The sequence below is a fragment of the Falco peregrinus genome, chromosome 3, assembly GCF_023634155.1.
Source record: "Falco peregrinus isolate bFalPer1 chromosome 3, bFalPer1.pri, whole genome shotgun sequence".
NCBI classification, from domain to species: Eukaryota; Metazoa; Chordata; class Aves; order Falconiformes; family Falconidae; genus Falco; species Falco peregrinus.
In genome coordinates, this window is record NC_073723.1 from 69587870 (window position 1) to 69609859 (window position 21990).

Below are 21990 nucleotides of genomic sequence, written 5' to 3' on the forward strand. Positions count from 1 at the left end.
AATAAAAAGTACAATCAATGAATCGGGATTTCATCAACAAGACTTAACCTCAGTCGTTGTCCGTAGCATTGCTGAGGTTTTAAAGACCATGTCGTGACCCCTTGTTGTGGCTTGGGTATGGAGCCCTTGGCTGAACCAGAGGTCTCTGGTCAGGGATTTGTTTATCATATACAATGATTTTGTTTTTGCCATTACTAAATTCCCAGTGTGTATGTATCTTCTTTTTGTCTGTGCCATTCAGAACGGTCTCCATTTCTTGTTAATTTATAAACAGTGCAATGAAATCAAATGAGACTCCCGTAGGGCTTTCTTTTTATTGTAAACATGGTAATGCTCAGTGAAAACACTGAGGTATTTCAGCTACTAAACCCAGCAGGAAAAATAATAGTTTTGGGGAGGTGGTGGCAAGTCAAATATAGCATTTGTTCAAAGTAGCATCTAAAATACTTAGTTATTTTGTAAGCATCCAACATATTTGGTTTCCCCCAAGAAGGATTTTCTGGCCATATCTAGACAGAAATCTCAGGTAAGCTTCTCTGTCCACACTATATACTAAATGTATGTGTTCTCCGTTTTGTGGGAAAAAAAACCCAAACACAAAACCCACCAGATAAGAACTTTTTTCACCTTTTGGACATGTGAAAGACTATGCTGAGTCTCTCTTTCAGGTGCTCCAAATAAAACAATGGGACAAAGATGTGCTTAAACACTGCAGAGTTCTGCTCTGTCCCATCATCAGATGGAACAGCAAATTCACTTTTAACAAAAATAATAAAAAAAAGCTTTTAAAATGTCCTCTCCTGGTGGAACTGAGTGACTGCTTCTTGCTCAAAAAAGGCTGAAAAATAAGAATTAATTACACTGAATACATAAATTCCGATAGAAATCATTTCTGTTTCTAGACATGGGACATTGCTCTTTATTATTTTTATGATGTTGCAGAACTACTGAGGTTATAACATACATTAAAAGTAGGTGCCAAGCTTTCTTAAATTAAAGGGCTGGCTATGCTCATGCCTCACCTGTGATGAGTCCTTCTCAGTCGCTGTGTGTACTCAGCGCCTGTACACCTGAGAGCTTACAATGGATGTCTCTCTCCTCACTCCATGAAACAGAAGCACATTTTTTTGTAAAGTAGAGCAATGTGGCAGCAACGCTATTGTTCTGCTGGGTGAATCCTTAAACAAAGTGAGACAGAGAGAACTGATAGACTGTATTTAAAGTCTATAAAAAGTTAACAGCCTCTTCTCAATAATTATGTATCTATAAAAAAATAAAGATGATACAGGGCCAAAACTTAATGGCATTTATGTTAATGTGATACTGAACACTCACAGGCTGTAGATATCTGCAGAAGTGGGTCACATATAGCTTAGAAGCTTTACATTGTATATTCTGTTCAGCCTGTGTCTGTTCAAGTAAGTTTTTTGTGTGTAAAGTGAGCAAGTCACCTCCAGTACTGCACTGCTGTGCATGCTGCCTGTGTTTCTGTGGAATCAAGAGGGACTGAAAACCTTCTGTTTGTTGATGGCTAAGACCTGTTTGTTTAATATTCAGGTGCAGGGCAAATCTAGTTCCATGTCCTTACGGGTGCCTTCACTCTCATAAAGTCCCGTTGCCTATCCAGAATAGGAGCATGTGAAAACGAGGACTTAATTCCAGCCAATACCAGTTCATTGTGGCTTTATACTGGTTTTGCAGCAGGCTGGTTTCACTGGGCTGCCCTGCCTTGCCATTACTGTGAGTGAGAACCTCCATGTCTGTGTGATTAAAGGAGCCCCAGAAGTAGTCTCTGCAGAGATCAGAGTGAAGGAGCATTGTGGGATGAGGGGAAAACACAAAGACCTTTGGGAATCCAGAGAAATACGCTCCCCTCTGTTTTTTTAACTGGGAACTCTAGCCCTCATTTCCTTGCTGCTTTTATGAAAAATTCAAAGTTATATCAGGCATTAAAATGACAAATTGGCTGATTTTGTCTGTTGTTATAAATATGGAGCACTATTTGCTTGTCAGGAAGCTTGATAATTAGCAGCGGTCTATGTGGTATCAAGGCAAGAGATCATCAGATCAAGTTTCATGTTTATTCCACAGCCAGCATCTTCCCTATTGCTAATGAAAGTGTCTCCCAGGGACTGGCATATCTGAGCCTGGCAGCTATGTAACATCACTCTTTGAGCTTCACTTCCATCCCAGCCCTCATTCTCATTTGGTTTTTGATCACAACCCGTATTTAGAAGTGTACCCTATTATCAAATATGTTTTCAATAGTGCTTTTTGAGGTGAAATGAAACAATACGTTTTCTAGTAATTTTTTTGCTGGTAAGCATAAGCACGTGTTTGTGGGGTGTGCGTTTATACTGCCTGCAGGGTGGTCAGCTTTGTTATTTTGTATGGGTTGGGCATGTGCGGTCATGAAGACATAAAAGGCCATCAGGTTCCTAGTAGTTCACAGTTTTCCTCCTGCTTCTTCACAAAACTGAAAGATTTTAGTTGGGGAAACTAAAATGTCTCTGAAAAGTCATGATTTAATGAGGAAAAGAATTGCAAATAATGCAAAGATTAAAATGGGAATCCTTAAGAGACTCAATGCTTTCATTTGCTAAAATACTCCCTGCAGAAAATCTCCTCATCTTACCTTTTCCCAGTCCAGCCTTCATACTGCTGTGACTATTTCTGTGTAATGTGAAGAAGCTGATGGTTTGGTATAAGCAGTAAGATCACAGGACTTTTGATACTGGAGTATTGGATCAGTTGTCATGTCATGACATACATATTCATAACCTAGTAGGCCTTGTAGTCGATTTATGCATAAGGGACTGATAAGAAAAAAATTGATTTATGATGATCTCAAAAACATGGTCTCCCAAGATGTATTCTGCAGCTTTGAGACCTACAGTTTAGGCTCTATTAATTTTACAGTGCTGTCTGGAATTATCCATCTGTTTAAAGGTTAACTGTCTTTACACTTTTGAAATGGGTAGTTCTGTTTTGGTTCTTGCTTTGTTCATGCCACTGATTTATAAATTATTAAATCTATCACTGCACAAAAAGACTGAAATTGGTTGCCAGATTACAACATCTACTTATTTCAAAGTTTTAGCAACTTTTTGATATTGTCTGAAATACTGCCTGTTAACTGCTAGGAGGAGGGGAAATGTTGGACCCAATGGCATGTGTTGTACAATTTGATAACTTGCTGCAATAAAACACCATTATTAATATTATTATTATTTTTATTATGTGGCCATGTGTCCAGAGGAGCACATCAAACAAAACCTTCAACATAGCACAGTACCAGACAAACTGTAGCATGTGGTCACACAGTGAGAGAGGTGGTGGTGTCTCCTGATTGAGGAAGAGCTACAGGCAAACCCCATGGAATTTCCTCTTTTATTTTTTGAGCAAAGTAGTCAAGCTATAATGTTTATTTCATTTCAGTAGTGTTGCTTGAGCGGGTAGGGCCATGGCTCTGCCTTGCCCCTTTCCTTTCAGGGCAAGTGAACTGGTCTTGCTTGTTGGGAAACTTGTGGTTGGAGGGGAACTGGGAAGAAGTGGGGATGGAGCTATGATATGCATGGGGTGGCTCTGAGTCCATGTGCCTTCCAGCAGGCACGCACCATCCCTTGCTCAGGAGTCTGACTGTTGTCTAGAGTGAGCAGCAGTGTGGACGTTGGGGTCCATGGTTCCACTCACAGAGCCTATTCCTGCGTGAGTGCAGGTTAGATTTATCGTGCTCGTTGACAGTAATAAATCTGTAGGTGACAAATACTAAGTGCTCCATCATCTCTTCTACAGAGTACCCTTCTGCCAGTGGTTTTGGCAGCTGCGCAGTTGTTTGCATTTTTAGCATGAGACCAATTGAAAAGCCAATTTAAGTGCATCCAGCTAGCAGGGAAGAGTGCCTGAATTTCCAATGAATTTTCTTTTGCGTTGCATGCACGTGTGTGGGTTTCTGTACTGCAGCTTCTTGTTGTCAATGCTACCTGAGCATGTTGACCCATTGTGGTAAGTACCTGTCACAGTCTTGGTAACTGTTGGGCAGTGACAGTTGTAATGAAGTTATAATGCCTTGTCTTGTGTCTATGTATATTTGTTTGTCCAAAATTCTGCAGATAGATCAGAGATTCTTCTACAGAGCTAAGCTTTAAAAAAATCCTGCCATTAATTTTCTAAGTTGATTTTGGACTCTTAATTAACTTTGTCTGCAGTGTACAAGCTCCAGTGGAAACTTCCTTTCTCAAAGCACAGGAGACTTATCCTTACATTCCCTGCTGCTCTTGGACAGATACTAACCCAGGAGAGCCGTTTCACTTGTCTTTCTTGCTGGATCAGCAAAAGCAGAAATATCACCTGTGCAATATCTCTTGTATATAGAATGAGTAGCTCAGCTTTAGCATAGTTCTGTGAGAAGACTATTTTGCAGGAAAAGATGTTCCTTGTAGTATTATTTCTTCTCATAGCTTGAGAAACTCTGCATGAACATTCATCATCTGATGATAGTCAGACATGGGTGAAGAAATTTGTCATACAGACTGATAAATGTTGAGCAACTACTGTTTCCAGAAAGTCATGTTCAGAGGTTCATACACTTAATATTCGAATACTTGGCATTTGCATGGAAAAAACTGGAGAAATTCCCAAGAGAATACTGAATAAATACCTTATGATCTGGTCCATTAACTTCACTGGAGAGGTCAGCTATAGCATTTTGCCCAAATATAATTTGTTTTTCTTTCATTTAAAACTGAAAATGGACAGGCTTTTTCCTAAGATGTTCAATTGTTAAACTAAATTATTTTAGTTTGTGTTGAAAATTGAAGTTCTCAGGTTTGAAGTTCTTGCATTTACAATGTAAAGTTGAAAATTTCTACATAAAAAGACACTTTATGTGAAATAAATTATTTAAATGAACTCTTAATTTTCCAGTGAAAGCCCAATTATGTTGGAAAATTTTTAACCATTTTCTCAAGAGTAGAATCCTCAAGAGAAATGAAATATAGCTGGTATATTCTCACAGAATCATAAAACCCCTCCAAAGTTTAAGGACGCCTCAAGAGTTCACCTAATTTACTTCTCAGAGTATGCAATGCTACAGACAGAAAAAAGATAATGGTTTAAATGATCGTAATGAAGAGTTTAAATTATTATCCATATATTTCAAACAAGCATTGGTTTCCAAACCGCTGGCAAATAATTGTTCCCGTGTAACTTCTAATGTGTGAGTTTTACCTGAACCAGCTGTGTGGTTTATTCTGAATTAATATTTCTTTTACCTAGTGTTCAGAGATTCCAGTCAGGAACAGGGTCCTCTTGTGCCGAGGGACATAAGGCTACAGAATTTAGCAAGAAGCTCCATGCTGAAGGGAATGTCATCTGAAGAAACCCATCTCAAAAGTCTTCCTTGAGATCATACTTCTTCCTAGAAGATTTCCAATACACTCAGATATGCTTTTGGCAGTAAATAACATGTTCTTTTTGAATGGGGGGCAACGTCTGTAATTTCAGTTTTACCAAAGATTGCACCCTATGGGTTGAGCTTGCCAATGGATAACACCCTTAAATGTAAAATGTCAGTCTACAAATTACCAATCTCTTCCTGAAGTGCTATGGTCTGTGAGCAGACAGGGTTTTGATTTTTAAGCAAGAAGCGGCTAAGTGAGATGCTATTGTAGGAGGTAATTATGAAAAACAAACCTCATGGCTGTGATTGCAGGAGCTGTTGTGATAAACACAGGTAAAAACTTTGAGTCTGGAAATAAAAATGCATTTATTCAACAGTTTTCTGTGGCCACAATATAATTGAAAAGGATGCTGAGATCTCATTACTGCTGAAAAGGTCTTCTTGCTATGTGGAAATGTGGACATAAAGCAATAGGGGAGAGCTGAACACTAAAAACATTGACCTGCTTCCTTTGGCTCTTGATTAGTCTGGGGATGAGGAAGATCTGCACACCCATCTGGCAATCTCTTGTAAATATTGACTTCTAGGGAGCAATGCCATCCCACCAGCTTGAAGTGATGCCTTCCTTTGTTACTGCCAGATTGTGGCATTTCAGATAATAGCTGCCCTGCACAATTTCCTACCCTGCAAAGTTTCATCACTCCTTTAAAGAGCTCCAGATACTTTAGGCACAGCTCATTTGCCTAAACCAAGGTATCTAGGGACATCTGAGACACCTTGGGCAGCCTCAGCTGCCAGGTCTGGTATTATCTGGGTCTCCCATTGATCCCTTGTCATAGCTTCCAGTTACTAAGTGGAGGCTAAAGGCATCTCTAACTGCAGGGGATACTTACATCCTGGGCAACATAAAGGTGGCCTTTGTGTCTCTGTGTCTGAGAGCACAGCTGTCATGCAATGGTAGAGCCGTAGAGTCAGCAGCTGGCCTGACTCTGGTGTGGGAGCACCCCAAGAAACTTAGAGGCATAGTGGTAAAACTTGTTGCAGTATCATCTTGGTACAAGTATCCCAGAAAAACTAAAGGAATTCAGGACAAACAATGATGGACTCCACGCCACTGGTAAATGCTTGGGGTTCTCCTTTAATGATGTTGGAAGCTGCAGTGTTTTGCAGAATGCGATTTGATCCTTCAGAGATGAACCTGTCCTTAACTGTTCCCATTAAAGAAGCAGAAATTTGGAAACAGAAGCTAAAGGAAAATAAACCATCAGCTTCCTTAGCAGGGAAGGCAATGTCATGGCACAACTGGAAGACTGCAGGACACAGGGAGGAAGAGATGGGTGCAGATACAGCGAAGTGCAAGGTCTTGCTTGCTATTCCTGCGGTCCTTGCATAGGTCTATTGAGCTCTTGGACCAACACTACACTGTGAAAGGTGCAGAGTTAAGGCACGTGGCCTCAAGTGCAGTGTCATAGCACTCTCCAAACCAGGGGTCCTCAAACTTTTTAAACAGGGGGCCGGCGCACAGATGAAGTGGCAGGCAGTCATCTGCAGCTGCTTGGTTCCCCCCCAACCCCCAGCTGGGGGGGGGGGAACACAGGGGGACGGAGGGGTTCTGTAAATACCGGGGGCAGGACTGAGGACCCTGGAGGGCCGTATCCAGCCTGCGGGCCATAGTTTGAGAACCCCTGCTCCAAACTATCAAGCTGCAACAAGGTCTTTTACCACTTCATACCAGCATACTCTTCATGCCAGCCCCTATGCTGCCTTCTCCTCAACTCATCCACGGCACATGTTCTCTCTTTTCTTGCTTCTTCCTTGGCTGCTCCCTCTTCATTGGCTCTCAACCCCTTAACAGAACCGGCCACAGCTGCACCTTATCTACATCGGCCAACCCACCGCCCCTGAAGCCAATCCACAGTTGTATACTATCAGTGCTAATTAACCCAGCTTCATTCTTCTACAGTGCATCTTTTGAAATTTGCAAGCAAGAGCTGGAAATTAGAAAACAATAACCACCCTCAGCCCAGCCTGGCTGCTTATGTGGGAGGGGGCGTGCAGAGAGAGGCTCTAGTGTTAAGAAACATGTCAAAGCTGTTTCTCCTGTGTCTGGACTCCAGAAAGTGCTTATGAAAAGCAAGGAGGATGGGCTGCACTTGTGGCGTGGTTCTCAATGGGCTACCATTGAACTGGCCCTGGGGACGGATGGCTGGAAAAGAAAGCGTGACTGAGCACATAGCATTAGCCTTGAAATTGTTCCTTAAGGCTTGTATCCTTTCCCACTTTCAGATAATGACTGTAAAACATGGCACACTAATGACAATTTCAATTGTCTGAGAAGTACTTGGAATTATGGCCATAAGCATCAGCAAACAGCACCGGTGACCGTGAGCCGCATCCCCTCTGCCTCCAGTGCCTGGTTTAGGCTTTACTTACTGTTACTTCATTTGCCTGCCTGTGGAGGGACCTGGGGAGTGGCAGGTCACCTGAAGTGCTCACTGCTGTCCTGAATTTGGATGCAGCAGCTGCGATGGCCCCCGTTACCAATTAATAGGCAGCCTGAGCATGGCCCCCAGCACTTGCAACACAAACCAGCCTGCTGCTTCTGCTGTGTGTGCTCTCCAGGTGCTTCCACACAGTGTTTTGAGTCCAGGTACAAGTAGGCAGTACTTTGATATTAGTCAGACATAAACAGGCACAGGCTCGACTGTAGCCTTTTTCTATCACTCTTTCGGTTACTTTATACAAACCTCTTAATAGCTGATGTGATAAGGCTGATGGTCAGAGTAAGTTTGACTTTGGGCGAAAACACATCAGGAGGAAACTGAGAAAACATGGAATTTTACCACTGAAGCAGTCGGCAGCTGACTTGTTATGATACCGTTTACTAGCGATAGCGCGAGGGGTAGTGACCCGCCTGAGGATATTTTTCCAATCCTTCCACCTTTCCCCTGCGCCTACTCCTTCTTTCTGTTCAAAAAGATGTTTTCTTGCTGGATGCTGGTGCAAAAGCTTTCCAGCAATCCTCAGAACTTGCTGGGCATGTTTTTTGTTAAGTGCCAGGTGGTGAAATAAAAAAAGACAAGTGCACAGAGACTTTTTGTTACTGTGATTAATTTTCAAGTTCTTACAACTCCTGATCCTGGCTGCATCCCGATGCGGAAGACTCGGCATTTAAATAGCATTCACGGGTTACTATTGATCAGGGGGACTAGGGGGAAGTGCATTTATTCCTCCTGGATTACTCCTTCTCCTGCTTTGTAATTATTTGTTTCCACTTGTAGTGGGTTTTGTTATTTAGTGTTTAAAACTAGTTTAATTAATCTCTTCTGTTGTTGTTGTTTTGAAAATGTGACAGGCACTCATGAGATAGATAATGGATTGATAAAGAACACTTGAGGGGACCCTGGAGTGCTCATCATTTGCTAGGTAGGGTATGTTAAACATAATACTGGTAAGATCAAGCCCTCCAGGACAAAAAATGAAAGAGGCATTTAATTGGAACACTTAGCAATCACAAAACCAAGACAGAGGTTAAATTGTTTTGAGCAAGAGAAATTAATACATTAAAGGTTACATTTCCAACTGTGAGGCTGCAGAGCCAGGCTCTTATGCAGTGTCAGAATTACATAAGGCAGAAGAAATGGCTCTGAAATGATTGTGGAATCATTAACAAAAGCCAAGGCAGAGTAAGACATTTCCCAGCAGGAGGGTGTGAAGAAGAATAAAGACATGGAGAGAGCTCATTAAGAATGAATTGCAGACCATAAACATTTGAAACCACTAAGTGTGGAGTTCTATCTGTTATCTAATGACTCAGAAATTATAAAACTAGCAATGACTTTCAGAAAAGGAGTTGACTTTGCAGGAGGTTGTTTGCCATTATGAAAAAAAGGTATTTTTTTTTTCTAGTTGGGGGAAAAAAATAAAAATCCTTCATCTTTGTAAATCAGCACAATTTAAGCAACTTCAGCTATACCCCAGAGAGATTTCCTTCTGTATAATTACACATTGTCTCAGATTTAGTAACAAGGATGTTGAAATGGAGGAACTGCATAGAGGATGAAGGAAGAGACAAGAGGTTCATTTCTTACCGTCTGACTGCAAATGATTAACCTCTTCATCTTTGAAAAGATCTAGCAAGTGCTGAGATCTCCCTAATTAGTGGGAATTTCATTTTCTTCATTTTGATTAAGGTCTAGACCAGCCTTTGCCTGATAAACAAATGATAGTCAAAGAAACAAGGGTGAATTAAATGCACTGACCAAACTCTTCTTTGTTGGTTTATATGATGCAGCCTCAACAAGGTCTACACAGAGAACATAAGACGGCAGATTATCCAGCACAAGAAGCGTAATTTTGTAGTAATTATATGTATGACACAACCATTGCACCAACCAGGTGCATTCCTACCTACCAGGACATTCCTCCATGCTCCCAAATGGTGTAGAGTTTTTTCCTATGTATTGAATGTATACTAAAGAGGTTTCCAAATTAAGCTTCCTATGGGATGAGTTGAGGGAGGAATAGCATAAGGGGCAAACAAGCAGGTTTGAAGAGTGGCATGAAGGAAATCCCCAGGGGGAAAAGGAATTAGAGGTTTCGGGAGAAGAGCTGTAAGGAAAATGGCCACTACAGGTTGCAGACAGGTTATGAAAAAGTTACAAAAGCGGATTTGCTTTGGTCTACCCTAAATTCATTTAGTTTTCAATTTTTTCTGCTGGTATAAAAGTCTTTCATCATGAAATAAGGTGTCCTGAGTTAAACAAAACATTTAATTATCATAATCTTTAGATTTTAATCATTCTCTGTTTAAGATTTGGTCCACTCTGAAATAAAAGGTACCTTCAAGGGAAGCTTGTCATTCCTTAGCTGTTAAGATTCAGAAACATCAAAGTAAAATTTTAACAAGTGACCTTTTGTTTAAAAAAAAAAGAAAAACTGGTGAGGAGCACATGCTCATCCACACATTCATCATCAATTCATGAGTGTTGTGGTTTACCTAGATTTGCATTTTGAGGCAAATAAAACTGGCAACCCGAAGCGCCATCCCACTCTGGTGTGAAAACAGAGAACGACAGGCTCTGGGAGAAGGCGGGCGGGAAAGGTGGAACAACTGCAGAAAGGTCAACAGCAGAATTAGCTTCCATACTGTAGGCACAAAAATTTCTCATTTGTGGTGGATGCAGAGATACCTAAATGCATGCAAGGTCCATTTAATGGATCCGGTTTATAAAATTGGTTGCTATTTTCTGACCGGCATTTATTTTGACAGTTGAATGACTTGTGGTTCAAATTAAAAGCATCTAGATGTCTACCTCGGAGACTCTGGCTATAGAAAATAGCTCGCCTATGCACCATTTTCATTTTTGCTTGTATTTAGAAATTACAAATGGCTGAACTGGTATAGGAGCTCTGAGTAATTTGGGTGAGCCAAATTTACCTGCTTGCTGGCTGGGCAAGCTGGGCTTTGCTCCATCTTCTGAGAAGTGAGCTGACCCAGCGCTGCCCGTGCCCGCAGCTGCCAACGGGCTCGAAGCTGGAGGTGAGATCGAGGGGTCCATCACAGCCCTGCTGCACACTGGCTCAAGCGGGAAATGCCCTGTCTGTGGCACGGACCTGGCACGGGGAGGTTGCTGCAGGAGGGAGCACTCATTGTGCCGTCCTGAAGCCACTCACATGGTGAAATGTCAGTAAACATTTTCCTGCTTCTAGTCCTTTGCTCCCCTTGGCAAGTACCACATCAACCTGTGTCATTAGAGACATCCCCTCTCGTAGTGATGGGGGATGGGTGTGTGTGTGGAAGGCTGGGAGTTTATTATATTATTTTAATGTAATTATATTCGTTTAAAACAGAGGCAAATATAGTGGGATAAATTTGGTCTCTTCCGAAAGGAGCACTCTCTTGTTGTTTCCAGGAGATGTGGCAAATTAAAATCAACGGTCCTGGAAATGACTGGGACCTACTGGGGGAATGTGTGTGAGTAAAATGGCAACAAAAGCATATGTTCTGCCTGGCATTGTCCGTTAGCACGAAATATTCTTGTGGAAGTATTCAAAAAGCCATGTGCTGTAAGGATCTATGTTAAGATCATGAAGTTTGGCTTGTCATTCAGACTTCAGAGGGGAGCTCATTTGTGAACAGAGGAGGAAAAGGTCTGGAATTTGTGAGAACAGGAGAAGCAAAGAAAAAAAAAAAAAAAGACCCGGAAATTTCTTTAATAAATAACCGGTATTGAACAGCTCCAGTAGGCAGACCAGAAGTGACAGTCAAAAGTAACGTATCACTCAGGACACCATCAGGCATTTCCCTCCTGCTGCTGTTTCAGGATCTCTTAGATGCTGCAGGAAGAGGTTTATTGTGGTGCAGATTTGCTGCAGAGTGTGCAGCGTACTGCAATAACAGAGGTATTTCCAACGGTCTTCACTGCAATACCATGTACTGTATGTACTTAGCTGAAATCAATGGGACATGTAAATGAGAATAGGCAGAATCCCTTCTATAGCGAGGAACAAAGCATCTGTGCTATCCTAAGCAAATAAAAGGATCAGCTCATGCAGGATACACAAAGAGCTGTGACCGCACTGTACCATGAGGGGTCTGTTGTGAAGTTGAATACGTGTAATTTCCTAGTGGTTTGGGCAGGGTGAGGGTAACTTAATACAAAGCAAGTGAGATCTTTGCATGCTTCTAGCAGCGAGTATCAGGGAAAAGGCATAAACCAGAGGTGGCAGGAAAGCAAAATCTTTAATGGGAGGGAAGAAAAGAAAGGTTGCATATATATAACTACTGAATAAACAAATTATATGTCGAGTCTAAATGATTAATTGCCCTGAAGAAATATATGGAACAGGCCAAACTGGAGAGAAAAGAAAAAGCATATTTCAAGGACAAGACAAAACCAGACCCTAAAAGAACCACGGTTTTCAGAAATCCCCTCCTTGAAATAAATGTCCTTCTAAACACCCACATGCCCCTGACTAAACAAAATTCAAATAATAAAATAAAGCAAACCCCAGTGACTTAAGGGGGAGAGGAGGGTATGGAAGAGAGAGGGAGGGAGTGAAGAAATACACCAGATAAAGAGAAAATATACAGTGTAATATTTCATCTGCTGATATACCACAGTGAAACATAAACTAATCCTCATTCATATGGGAATATTCACTCAGAATTTACTTGTGGCTTTGGTACTTTTTCTTGACTGGTTAGATTCCAGGTCTTCTGGAAGACCTGGAAAATTTGAAAACACAAATATAGATAAGAATTAAGTGTATCAATTCATTGCTGAGTTGCCAGTTTCTTCCTCTCCCATAAAAAAAAAATCCCACACCTTACACACTGCATACCTTGGTGCATGTATATAACAAAGTAAATATGTTTAATGTAGTCTTACAGCTAGGGGTCATATGGATATACTTACATACATTCACACACAGTACCCGTCACTTGGTTAAGTACAAGGGGGGGGGGGGGAGGGGAAAAGATTTTCTTTGAACACCAAAAGTCAGACCCAAGGTAACAAAAGTAAAGCGTAATTTACCCTGTAGTTAAAAACCAAAGGAGTCTTTTTACTAGGGGGCTGCTGGTTCTATTCATGCCATTCCAGAAGAATATAAAAGAGACGCTTTGGGATTTTGAAGTAAAAATTCACAACAGTATGTCTTTACTTTTTTTTCCCCTTCAACCAAGACATCTTTTGCTGGAGTCCTTTATCTAGAGCTTTGTATACATATTTTTAATCCTATACAAAAATGATAGGATGTCAAGAAGGATCTATAATAACACCATTTTTTTTATTTCACTTCAAAGACTTGGCAATTTCTGATCCATGTGACATTCACACTCCTTCAGGGTCAAACAACATCTTGCAGCCTTCATAAAATGATTAAATATTTTAAACAGCTCCTGCTTATACCTCCATCGCCCCTCGAGACTGATACTGTTATCGTTTTTGTCAAAGCCAGTTTCCATCCGCATTTGTCATTCCTGCTTGCATTTATGAGTTATCAATCGCCACGTCAAAATGCAAAATAACTGATGTTCTCTGGGCGGGATTGGATGGTCTATCTGGGGCTTTTAATCAATGCTGATTTTTATTTTCCATACCCATACATAAATCTTTACCATTCTGGGCCACATATAACGCGTTTGTACAAAACGCAGTGACAGAAGCAGTAGTTATATTATCAAACATTATACCTCGGGGCTAACTGAGTATCAAGGGCTTTCAAAAGGGAACACTGGGAATTACTGTGCAGGAGAGATGACTGCAGGAGAGAATATAAGGGATTGGTTGTTGCCATTTATAAATCAACATCACGCAAGCTAATCCTTCTCACTTAAATGCAGCCCAAATACTTTTCCTGATACTCTGAAACTCAGCCCTATCTATTTTTTTTAAAGCTTGCATAATGCACACAAACAATGGTTATATGCATTTTCTTATTTCTTGAACTTTTCCCTAGGGATATATATAGAAACTGTGCTGCCGTGTTGGCTTTTTCTCCCCAAGGCCTACAAGCCAGTAAATATCCTCTTTTTAATCATACCTGAATTATTAGAAACCTCTCCACCCCCATTTTTTTGCCTGAGCCGTTTTAATAGAAGGGAATGTGTTTCATTCATTAAAAAGGGTATCTGCCTCGTTTATTCAATGAAGATTACAGCCAGCTGTAGAAATAGCTCATAGCGCATGCCAGGCAGGCTCCAAGGGCCAGGTCAGGGATAGTTTGGAGGCAGGATTGCAGAGGAGCTGTGCTGTGCTTCCTGGCAAAACCAGGCACCGTTGCAAGAAAGCAGAGGTGAGGGGAAATTTCCCACCTCCTCTGCAGTGATGTCTGTGTGTGCTGCGTGATGTAGGTCTAGTTACCACACTCCTTGCCAACTGGAACTCCCTTCTAGCTGGAAAGTTGTCCTTATTGCTAATAATGTCAATAATTATTTTCACCAGTCTTGCATGAAACTGCACAGGACTCCCCCAGGAGAGACAGGCTTTCAGGCTCAAGGGGGAAAGCTGTGGGGTGTAACTGTGCCTGGGGAGTTCTGCCTTCCTACTCTCAGTACTGGCAGGGCTGAACTGAAGTCTTGATAAGATCTGCGAGAGAAGGGGCTGTAAGTGGTGAGCAGCCTCTTCTCCTCTTCTTTGGTAACTAACGGGATCAAAACACTTTTGTCAAGTTTTCAGCAAAACATTTTTCTGAATAATCCACTTCCATTATGTGATTTTCCCTATTGTGTACACAGGCTTAGAAAAAACATGCTTATAAGCCTTTTTTACTGAACTGCTAAAGAACATTCACTCTGCGTATCTTCTGAAGGAAGGTTACCAAAATTCTCTCTATTACAGGCTAATATGTTTTAGTCCTCATTAACTGGGACAAACAGGACAGTCTTTGAATTGCAGCCCTGCTGTCTTGGAGGCCACCTTATTTTATGTTTGTGACAAACTATTGTGTTTACACTATGGCGAAGAAACCTTGATCCATTCCTGCCCTGTGCCAGGGCCAAAGTGGCAAATGTAATGCAAAAAATAGGTTAGTATGACTAGGAGGGAGGTCTCTGACAACCCTTTTGGTGCCCGGTCTTACCAACCATCCTTTTCCAACATCTGTGAAACTTTTTAAGAAAAAAAAACAAAACAAAACACAGTACTGTACCATATTAAAGCATAAGAGGCACCGAAGTAAGAATATGGTTCAAAGTTCATTCTGTTAATCTTTTTGAATACTCTATGCCTAACCCAAGAAGCACCCAGCTGCAAAGTGTTCCAGTTGCCCTGATTCTGCTCTTCAAGTATGGGTGAAAGATTATTGACCTTAACTCCTCGCTGCCTTTGGCACAGATGCATAGCTTTCTTGGCCACCTCCTGAGGCTGGAGCTGAAGACCCTGGGTTGGGTGGGAAAAGGACCCTCATCATCGCCTGGGAATCACCCTGGAAATGCTGAACTGTAAAGGTAGCAGTAACTGAAAACCTTGTATTTGCACAGTGGTCTGTATTCATAAACATCTCTCCAAGTGTTTGGAGAGAAGAAAGCTTAAAGGAAGACTAAAACATGTTTTGAGTTCTAATAGTTTATTTATATAGCTATCTGTTGCACAAAAATGAATTATACATGGGTGTTTTAATTAAGAGAGGAGAGGTTATCTTTTCTGTAGGCTTGAAGAGGAATCCTTACTGGTACCATCCTTCAGTCTTAATGAATTAAACTCCCCCTGATAATGATACAGCAGCATTCACTACCTCAGTCAATTTTTAGACCGCTGTACAGCAAAGCCTTAGGATGTTGGCTTACCTGCCTTTGAGCATGAACAAATAACCCTCCTACAGCACCGATGCATTTTACACCTCGTACCAGTCAGTTTGAAGCTGACTGTGGACATGGGAGTGCTCTTATTGGCTTAATTGAGGGGAGTTCGGGTAAATATATGCTTGACCGCTTTTCCAAGGCAGGACTCACAGAACTGCACAGTTGCTAACAGTGTGGAAAGGCTGGTGTAAAACTGAATTGGGTTCAGCGTGGAGGAAACAGCCTCGCTGATGTGGTGAGGTGCATAGGACAAGGGTTATGACAGCCTCTTTTCTTCATATCTGCTCTATAACTCAGTGTGCAGATAGTTCCTAGCACGAGGCCTAGGAGACCTGGAGCCCCAGCAGGCTTTCTGACGGTGGCTGTTTTTCGCAAACCCTCTGGCTGGTGGGACTGCAGCCCCTGCAGGGTTTCCTGCCAATGTGCTGGGTTGATGTGCCTGTTCAAGGCTGTTGGCCAGCCAAGAGCTAGGAGACCCTGTATTCCAGGTCTGGGCTTCTCCCTTCATCCTTCCTATTTATGGCTTTGCACGGCAGCAAACACAGGTCTGCTAGATCACCAGCAGTGCCACATTAGAAGAAATCTCTCATTTTGCAGGTGGTGAGAGAGGAGGCATCCTACCCAGTGTATGTCCACTAGTGTTGTGGAAACTGCTGTACAGGTGAGGGGGAGCCCAGGAGATACACCTGGCCCAAGAAGGGGTGATGAGGGCTTTGGTTTGGGCTGGGCTTGAGCTCTCGACTCAACATCCACCTGTACCCATTATATGGCCCTGTTTGTGTCATCCATCCTCTCTCCAGCTCTGCATTCAGACAAAGAGCTTGAAAGGAAACTACCACACTTGGGACCCGAATCTAGTGCCTCAACTTATCCTGAATAGGACTCTGTGACTCACATAGCCTTGTTGAAGTCAATAGAATAATTCATATAATGCAAACTACTTGGTGTGAGTTGGAATTCTGGAATTCAGACTCTACTATTTTGCTTGGATTCCTGGTGATGATCTTGCATGCTTGTTTGACTTGAGTAGACAGCCCTCATTTTTATTTCAGGTTTGGACTCTCTGCAGATGTAGTAAAATTCTCTTGGTTCTCCTGTTTCTGCTGATGGTTGGGATCATCAGTGTTTTGGATCTCATTTAGTTTGTAATGTATTTTATCTGGCAGCTGTGTCTCCTGCACTTTTCTCTGGCTTGCCTAGATGAGTGGGTGGTTCTCTGACTCCTGGCACGCAGAATGTTTTTTTTTAACTTTTCCTTTTGGCTTCCCATCCTCTACAGCAGAAGTCACATTAAATTCACTTTAAGCAGCTTCTCTCAGTTTTGGCCTTCAAACAAGATGGATTGTTTTGAATACTTCTAGAAACAAAGTGCGTTTTCTTCCCCCTAGGATCCTGAGTAGCAGATTTCCATCTGTGTCAGAGATCAGTGATGCTGCTAGGCTTCTGGGACCTTTTGGAAGATACAGGCAAAGATCACCTTTATATCTGTCTGTGGGACTTGCTTTTCAGTCACCAGTCAGCAGATGTTACCTAATGCTTAGATTTTGAAGTTTTAATAGTTATAGTTAGTGTCCAGTGGAAAAATAATATGGAGCTTCTACACTATCTTTCCTTCTGCCAGAATCTAGGAGAAAATTAGTGGGAACTATACCTCAGAGTTTTGCATGTGGAGTCAACTTGATTTTTGCATGTGCATGGTTCATGGGTGCCAAGGACATGAATGGTTGGTTAACCTAAACCAGTTGTGTTTTGTTGTCACTGTTGAAATTAAAAATGAACCCAAAAAGTCCAGGACTGGTTAGACCAACCATCTTGAGGAAAACATCCCAACACTGAATTTGCATACACACTCCCACAGGGACAAAGGTAAGTTGACCTTCAGACATGTTCTGAGCTGTGTCAAGTCAGTCTTTTCTTCCCCACCTTGGCCATTCCTAAAGGGATAAGGGTCAAAACTTCCAGGAAACCTTTTCAGAAGGAGCTGAGATTTCATAAAAATATGCTTTGATCATGCTTCTGACTTAAATAGTGATAAAGATGCTCTATCTTATGTCTTTGAGGCAGAGGAAATTTGTAAGCAGAATGAGAGAGAGGTTTACTAGTTTAAACTGAAGTAAGAAATCTTATTGCTAGATTAACAGCAATTTGCAATTTTGCTAAAATGTGTAAAATGACAAGGTTTCTCTTTATCAAAGAAAATGATCCATCTTGGGTCATTTAGCAGTAGCTATAAATATAGACATGCTATCAATATCTAATCTGAATAGCTGTTCTTGTCAGAGGACACAGTACTTAAAGCGCTAGTTTTCAGATCCCCCTCCCTCCTTCAGTTTAACACCCGCAGTGTGCAAACCTCACTGATTTTAGGGCCCACTTTTTAAAGGCAAACCCTCTCCCTCCACTCTGCACCCGCCATCCTGCTCTCCCTGTATTACGTGCTTGTAGATCCCTATGAGGAACCCTGATTGTGTTGCACCATTGTTTATCAGGGGGAGAAATGAGACTCGTGCCAGAGTCTCATTCCTCCGTGCTGTACCTGTGTGAACTGTGTGCCTGTGCACCAGCAGGGCTCTGCTGGTTGCAGGGTGTTTGACATTGTCGGGTTCGTGAAGAAAATCAGTAAACCTTCACATGTCCTACCCGTTTGAGAAGAAATAACAGAGTCTTCAGAGACTACAGAGTGGCCAGAATTATGATTCTGCATTCAGCCTTTTGGGGCTTTTGAGCTCCACAATGAACTAGAGGACAGTTAAATTGCCTCAGCAGCTCAAGGAAGGGTCTTTTGATTCCCCCTGCTATGTGGCTGAAAGAAGCGGCATGAATAAGCCACTGACTCTACACTACATAAGTCTTAGTGGTATAGGGAAAGGGAAGACGGATACTAACTTGGTTTTCTGAAGAGGTCTTGGCTCAGTTGCTTTATTCATTTGCATTTAAAATACCATATACTTGCAAAATAAGCCTAGTAACAACCAGAAATATCTGCTGTACACCAGAATATGAGATATTTTCCGGATTGAGGGATGCAACTCTGAATTGAGGGGTAGATTTACTTTTGTCTTTCCTTTTAATTATTAGTTTTCCCCCACAAATCACTCTTTTAACCTAAAAATAGCTTTATTTGCTATTAAAATAACAGACTTGTAAGTAGAATGATTCAAATATGTTAAAACCCTATAATTTCACTGAGTTTATTCCATACAAGTAAGAATAGAGTTAAAGTGAAATTCAGGTCTGTAGCAAAATTCCTTTTCATTTCAGTAGGGTCAGGACTGCACATTTAGATTCATATCCTCCGATGAGATGAAATGTCATAGCACCATTAATTTTTGTTGATCTAAAAACTATCATCATCTGATGTTCTGATCCTAAGCATCTGAAGGCAAAGTCGCGTAAGGCTGCTGTGAGTGCAGTAGAATCATAACATGGGTGATCATTCTGAACACACCTCTTATGCAGGAGAAAGGGTTGCTACCATCACATTCCTGGACAGAATTTACTGTGGAAATATTGGCTACATGCAATATGTGACAATTACAGTCAATTTTACTTGAAAGTGTCAGAACCAGAACGTAGAAAGGCACAAGGACCTTACCAAGATATACCAATGTTTAAGTGAAGAAATACGTTACTGTTAAAAACCAAGGTCCAAACATCTTAAAACTTTAAATATGAAAAATGGAGAGTGTAAAAAAGTAATATGGGAGAACTGCAGAGAGAAGGAAGGGACTGTGGAAGACAGAAGGTCTAAGGTAAGGTGAAATAAGTCTGATAAATGTGGAAGTGTCAATAGCAAGTAAACAGAAGATAGCCTTGCATGTCTATATATATTTATGTGTCAGAGAATATTGAAAAATCCAAACGAATGCAGAAGCATGGTAAATCCAATAACTTTTGGTCATATACTTTAAAACTTTGAGTCTGAACTACATACAGATACTGTTATAGACCACTGAGAATTTGACTACCAGGAAATACTGATGGCTCTATCTCATGGTCCTAAGGGCATGTGGTTAACAAGCAAAAACCAGCAGTATCTGAACAGTTTGTGCTCCTAGAGCTTTCTTAACAAACATATACCTTTTTCTTCACCTGTAGAAAGGACACAACCAAGTCCAATTCAAACTTTCTCCACAACACAGCAGTTAGAAACCTTTTTTCTTCTGAAATGAATGAAGAAGCAATTATGATTTTTAACACTGTTATAATTGGAGGAATTTGGTGTCTCCTTTAAGAAACATCACCTTCCACCTTTAGGCGGGTTGGGGAGGAAACAGCCAACTGCACTTGGGCACCAGAGTGATAGGAACAATAAGGCATTTTAAATAAAATAAAACCCCCTTGTTATGACAAGTGACTAAAACCCACAAATGAATGCAGGAGTCTGCTATTTAATGTAGTGTATGCTGATATTTAAGCAGGTCTATATCTGTCAAACAAGCCACTTTTCTAAGACTGGCACAGACTGTTCTGCATTTGGTTTCCAGAATCAGCAAATTACATTGGCAGAACAAAGCTGTCATATTTGGTGGTATTTTGTTACATCCATTATCTCACTTAAGTTAAGACATCTCTTAGCAAAATCAGATCCCACTTAAAGACTGCCTTATTTTGCAACATTAAACAAAATGACAGGCTGCTTTAAAAAAAAAAAAAGTTCATTAGCAAGCAATGAGTTGGTGGAAAAACTGCATGGCTGCTTCAGTTATGAAGAATGAAAGCATGAAATGCTGTAACCTTTCCACAGTGGGCCAAGAGCATACATCAGGACTCTATTTGACTAAACAAGGGTATTAAATGGCTTCAATAAACAGAATTAAATAGAATGAAAAAAAATCAAAGATACTTTGGATTTGATTAAGGAGGTGTTACCTCAGGAACTGCTTGGAAGGGATGCACCTCTAATGCCTCAATAGTGACATATATGGGGCAATCATAAATAGTGATATTGGAAAGTCTTTGCCAGCCAAAAGACAGTAGTTATACAGCAAGATTGCCTGCAGGGCAACTTGCATTTGAAAAGGAAGGCTATGGCATGGTGTCTAGGTGTTTCTTTTTGGTTTTATTTTTCTGAGGCCTACTGAGTGCTGATTTCTCTTGAAAAGTGAAATGTAGTTTTAACTGACTCTTCAGAGGGATAAAAAGGCAACTGCTATCCCGAGGTTAGGGACTGAGGGTAATGGTGGTAAGCTGCCACACTCTAGTTTATGATGATAGTGATAGAGCTGTTTTGTTCTTAAACAACTTCCCATTTCCTTGTCATCTGAATCTTGTTTTTTTCCTTGGAAGGGCAGACATGTCCTGGTGTGATGATGGTGGATAATGAACCCATCACAGAGGTGGAGTGATATCACAGGTGCCACAGTCATGACCCAAGAATACCTTTTTGAGCTGGAGATAAAGCATCACTGATACCTTTCTTCTCAGTTGCACTGCAAACATCCATGTTATGATAAGTCGGTAGACGGTAGAGCATGGCCACATACGGGTATGTTGCAGAGCAGCTGGGGGAATGTGGCACTTATCATGGGTATAAAAGCCATACTGCACACCCAGGGGAATGTACTACCCAATTAAGGTGGCCCTGCAAGGCAACCAGTATCCCAAGCACCACCAAGGGCTCTTGCTGGGTGTCATGGTTTAACCCTGGCCGGCAACCAAGCACCCCGTGAGGGGTGGATACTGTCCCGGTTTCAGCTGGGACAGAGTTAATTTTCTTCTTAGTGGCTGGTGCAGCGCTGTGTTTTGGATTTGGTGTGAGAGCAATGTTGATAGCACATGGATATTTTTAGTTGTTGCTGGGTGATATTTATACTAAGCCAAGGACTTCTCAGTATCTCTGGCCCTGCCAGTGAGAGGGCTGGAGGGACACAAGAAATTGGGAGGGGACACAGCCAGGACAGGTGACCCAAACTAGCCAAAGGGATATTCCATACTATATGATGTCATGCTGAGTATATAAACTGGGTGAAGAAGAAGGAAGGTGGGGATATTTAGCATTATAGAGTTTGTCTTCCTGACTAACTGTTACATGTCACGGAGCCCTGCTTTCCTGGGGGGCCGAACACCTGCCTGCCCATGGGAAGTGGTGAATGAATTCCTTGTTTTGCTTTGCTTGCGTGCGCAGCTTTTGCTTTGCCTATTAAATTGGTCTTATCTCAACCCTTGAGTTTTACATTCCTTTCCGATCCTCCTCCCCATCCTTCTGGGTGGTGGGGAGTGAGCAAGCGGCTGCGTGGTGCTTGGATGCCAGCCGGGGTTAAACCACGACATTGGGGCA